The 5,657-nt window shown below is 36.3% G+C and overlaps 1 long non-coding RNA gene across 1 annotated transcript in view; it reads right to left on the bottom strand.

Annotated features, from left to right (window-relative positions):
- Window positions 1–1,533: 1,533 nt before the first annotated feature.
- Window positions 1,534–5,657, bottom strand: part of LOC122061482 — a 12,723-nt gene continuing 8,599 nt past the window's right edge. Inside the window, exon 3 of the long non-coding RNA XR_006134656.1 lies at window positions 1,534–1,782. This is a non-coding gene — a long non-coding RNA (uncharacterized LOC122061482). The remainder of the gene's footprint in view (window positions 1,783–5,657) is intronic.

Below are 5,657 nucleotides of genomic sequence, written 5' to 3'. Positions count from 1 at the left end.
TGTGCTGAATAGGGGAGTTTGATTTCAGTAAGTTCCCATCTTACCTTCTTACCTATAATGGAATTTCAACATAGATATTTTTTTTGCTTTTGTGATTGCTTCACATCTTAGATATTTCAGATTACAAAGGTGATGTAGGGATAGGTTACTGTCACATACTCTCTTTAACTTGGTAGTTAAATAGGGGAATGGACAAGATAGGCAATAACAACTATTGATTGAGGGTATACTTGAACTAATCTTATTATCTCTCTCTCTCAATTTTCATTGTAATACATTTATTTTGACTAATGGTTCTTGCTCTTTTTACCTCTATAGATATTTTGATAATAGGACATAGTGCATAAATTAGTACTTTGATAATATGGCTTAAATTTTCACTAACATCAATTTGATATTTATTTAGAGATAGTTCTCTCTGCAATAAAAAAAATCCTGAGTTATCATCTCTTTCACTTTCTCCTTCTGTCCCTTTTGAATCTAGACTGCAAAAGGCATTGGCTTTATTAGCTATGAAATATTATTTTCAGTTTGGTTGACTTCCTTTTGCTTTGATCACGGTTTTTTTAATTTAAATAAGGGCCTTTAGCTCAATTGGTAAAGTATTTGTGGTGTATGAATGGTTCCATACCTCAAGAGGATGGCAGTTCAGATCCACCAAGTCCCTTATCTATGTCACGGGAATTTCTTGATTTTTTGACAGGAAAAACTTAACAGCTTTAATGAAGTATGTAAGAGGAGAAATGGTTATGGATTTTTGCAATTTACTAAAGAGATTTGTAAAGCTGTAGTGATTGTGACTTTTGAGACTCTCTGTCAACATTTCAATTAGTCGGCCAGCCTCTCTTGTTTTCTCTCTTTATGACTCGATGATTTCCATTTCCTGGGTTTATATTTTATTACGTCTTTTTATCCTACATGCCTTTCATGGTTTTATTTCTATTTTTGTTGATAATTAGTGATTGGGTGGATGAAATAGATCTTACATAACTACAGGTCATGGATGTAACGCACCGGCCCCATTAACTTTGCAGAATATTGTCCTCTTTGGCCCATGGGCCTCAACGCTTTAAAATGCGTTGTACCATGTTAAGGAGGTTAAAGGTTATTAACTAGCCCAGTAAACTCTCTCCAGGCTATGTAGGACTAAAGTCTACACACCCTCACCGATCTCCCAAAATCCTCTGATACTTGTCGTATTCTTAGTGGGGACACTTCACCGATCTCCCAGGTGGGTCTAGTACTCACCGTATTCTTGGGTCATTATACTTCCCCCCTTTTGGCATAGTGCCCTTGCTATGGCCCCACACGTTGTAGGGGTCAACTCTGATACCACACTATGACGATCCGAACCTGAGATAAGGGTAAGAGTCCCGCCCTCGCGAGCGGTGATCTCGCGATCGCATTTTTCCTAACTTACATGTGACTAAAAGATGGTTATATATATATATATATATATATATTTTACAACCAAACGGTTCTTTCTCTAACACACGTGGAAATCTATTACACATCAAAACACAAACTCAAGTATTTAAATACTTTAATGCCTGGTGGCGACGTCAACTATTTATTTCATGTTTCGAAACAAGGTCCAAAGAGAAGAAAATAAAATCAACTCAAAATATATCATCCAACACCATTTTTTAAGATCTCATAATAACTAATTAAATGTCTCTATCATTAGAATAAAAAAAAGAGCTAGCATGCATCTTCTTCAAAAATCATGTTGCTCCTGTCCTCAAGTGCAACCCACACACTCACATACTCCATCATCTGTGTCTGGGAGTAATAATAAAGGGGTGAGCTCGACAGCTCAGTGAGTCAAAGCATAAGATCAACATGCATTAATAAGCATATCTTACATATGAGTACATTATATGCAATATGACGTTAAAATGATTAACTTGATGTTGATCTCTCTTTGTTCTACTGGATATGCATGTTTTATAAAGGTGAGGAACACAACCATTGATCTGACGGCTATCATTTCTTGTATTACCCGACTGAACACCATCGGGAGCCATTTTTCATTAACCCCGATTGACTGGACCGAGTCTGGATCATACAAGCTCCCCTTATGGGAGTTTCTGATCTAGTTCTGGAGGAGTAAGGGAATTCCCATCCTTACCCTCATTCTTGTTCTGTTCTGAAGGACAATGTACTCCCCTTGTGGGAAATCTTATCCTCAGTTCTGTTTTGGTGTCCTCATCCAGCACCTAACCCCTTGCTGAAAAGGGGTGCAGTCTGGGGCCTGGTTCTGAAACTAAAGATTTAAACATGCGAACATATTTCCAAATCAATTATACATATCTCTAATGAGGTTCTATCATGTTCTGTCATGGCATAACATCACATTTATGTAAATATAGGCATATAATATATACATGGCATGTCATTAATAGCAAAGTATGAGATGACATATGATAATCTTTCAAAACACCATAACATCATTCACAACATATTAACATAAGATGAATTTTTATTCACACAACAATGTAAAAGGCATATCAACCATGTTAAGCCTATGGATTAACTCACCTTAGTTTCTTGTATATAATTATAAGCTATTTAGCCTTCTTTCGTAGAGTGTACAGTCCCTAAATATGCTCACCTAACACATTGCATTCATATTTTTCAGATTATGTTCAATCCTATGTTTAACCCTTTTCTACTTCCATAATATCTAATATAGACAATCGATATAAAATAAATTATATATCTTTAAAGTATACTTAAAATACAATAGATTATCAGTAGGACTTATCTCTAGATTAGGTCTTTAAGACCTTTCAAAATAAGTCAAGGTCTCAACATAAGGTACTGCATTGTACCAAGGGATTTTGGGAGATCGGTGAGGGTGTGCAAACTTTAGTCCCACATCGCCTAGGGAGAAATTACTAGGCTAGTTAATAACCTATAGCCTCCTTAACATGGCACAACACGTTTTAAAGCCTTGAGGCCCATGGGCCAAAGAGGACAATATTGTGCAAAGTTAATGGGGCCAGGTCGTTAAAATGGATATGTTAGTGCAAAAAACTTATAGGATTCATGGACTTCTTCTGGCTAGGCATGAATTCTCCATTTTATACAATCAACATCTCCTCCTTATGGTGAAACATTTATTATTTGATTGGGTTATCAATTGCTAACATGCATGTTATATTCTTTATGCTAAGTACCACTGTACGGAGGCAAGCTTCTATGTCTATAGGTTGCCAAAGGTTTGAGTTTTCAATTTTGATTATTCAGTCTTTCAGTTGTTTTGCTTAATTTAGTAACCTGATATCACTAAATTTTGCTTTTGATTTAATGTGTAGTTTCAATGTTTCTCCTTTGTTCCTAATTGGCTAGACATTGTAAGCCAAATGTTTTGAGATCTATCTTATCACTGATTTCAGTTTAATTTCCCCATTATTGTTCATCTATTCCTCAAAGTTTAGTTATTGTTACAATTTCCAACCTAGTTGTTCATTGATAGTGATCTAATAAAGGAATGATCTACTTTTATCTATGGTACAAAATCTGCTAGGAAGAGAGAAACAGTGGTGGACTTTCAAGCTCTTTTGTTTCTCTTATTTATGAATAGAACATGTTTTAATCTCCTTTTATTTTCATTTGTTTTTTTTTTTCTTCTTTTTACATACTTTTTTTTTAAATAATTTCTCTTTTTAAGTAGTTACATTTTCTCTCTTTATCTCCATAAATTTAAGTGGTTACAATCTCTCTCTCTAGCGTAAGACAACGTAGGAACCTTTGACTTAATATTAGTCATTTTTGCTCCCACATGCATTTGCACGTGTATTTTTTACTAGTATATATATATATATTCATTAAGGATGAGTAATGCAGCAAATTTAGCATATACAAAATTCCTTAGATGTATTCAAAAGTGATCATCTATATCATAATCATGTTTCTATCACAAACACATGAAATTCACAGCAATTGGGATTTTATCTTGAAGCTTTTATTTCTTTGCTTCCTATTGCACTAGATGATCCTAAAGTCTTGTGGGTTATCAGACATCGTTCCTGGTGTTTGCTCTAATACCACACCAACTGTCACACCTTGCCCTCAATATGGCACAAGTATGCCAGCACTGGATACCTCACCGCACCCAGTCAGCCTGTTTACCCCAAGACCCTACTCTAAGATTGTCCACAACACCACATTCCCATACTAATAATCAAAGTTGCAGCAGATAATATAAAATCAAGTAAAATTTCATATTCACCCAATGCTTCTATGTGATACATGATACCTTATGTACATGATTCACAACATTATATACAGTAATCCACTTATATTATAGTCATCCTATTATAACAAAATATTTACACAAAATGTCTCCCACCTGTCTAAACATTCAAACCTGTCGCTCACCTGTAGTCTAACCATTAACCTGGATCATCAAAAACTGGTTTCCACCATTATCCATATATACACCAAAGAATAATCAAATACATCAGTCCTCAGAAATGTTGTCCACCATAAACACAATCATCACACTCGTAATCAGGTCCATGACTGTAATCATCATCCTAAATACACGCCAACTAATCCATGGTCATAGCCTTATACTCTGAACTGGTAATCTGTAGTTGACTATTCTCTTCATCTATAGATCAAAGTAAAAACGAGGGTGAGCATTGAAAATGCTCAGTGAGGGGTGGGAAGACAAACACATGCAAACATATGCAATGCATGCTCCACATAGAAAGATGATGCTCATGATTCCATTTATTGAACTATATTGTTCCCTAGTCCATTACTAAGTCTCATCACCTATGGGTATAGTGCTACGCAACATAGATGACATTTCTACCATGTACGTTGGGCCTCAGAAATATAAGCTCATTGCAGGCAGGAGCCAGCCAGTCCCAGTTAGAGCCTCAGTCCCCCGGCTAACCCCTAAGTTGTAACCCTGTATAATAAACATCCACAACGCATACAATACGTCATATCATGTCTCACATCCATCTCTGGTATAGTACGTCGTACCACTCAAAGTGAACTGCTGATCAGGCAACCGCATATGTCGGGATTAGTCTATACCTAACCCCCTACAGACAAGGGGGTGTAGCACTTAGGATTGTGAAACCTAGCCCAGCATACTACATGATATACAACCAATCACCCAATTCAGATATGCAAACATAGGCACCTACACGTGACCCATCTTACCTGTCTTACTTTTCACATTTTACAGTCATCAACTTCATCAACATAGAGTTCATCAAAATCAAAACATATGCACATCCACAATCAATAAATGCATGAACAACAATAAGAAACACACCAAAAGAAAGAAGGTTACGGGCACCCATTCACCCTGAAAATCTGAAATAATCAACTCCCCTCCTGATACTGAATAGGCTCCCACACAGCTATTTGGATCTCCTAAAATCAGAAATCAATACATACATATATTAAATAAATTTAAATTCATTCATTCCCTAATAAGGTCATCTACTATCTCCCCTATAGGCCTTATAAATCCCTTTTTTAAGCCAACAGATCTCTGCTAAATACTGGGAGCAAACTAGTCTCTAGAAGCCTAACTGGCTGGAGACTCTGGGACCAGCAGGCCGGCCTGTGGTCTCGCATCGGTTGTTCTTTTTCTATAGAATTTCAATTCTGCAGAATTTCACCTT

The sequence above is a fragment of the Macadamia integrifolia genome, chromosome 14 (assembly GCF_013358625.1).
Source record: "Macadamia integrifolia cultivar HAES 741 chromosome 14, SCU_Mint_v3, whole genome shotgun sequence".
NCBI classification, from domain to species: Eukaryota; Viridiplantae; Streptophyta; class Magnoliopsida; order Proteales; family Proteaceae; genus Macadamia; species Macadamia integrifolia.
Note: the sequence above shows the minus strand (reverse complement) of the source record. Positions and strands in the feature narration are given on the sequence as shown.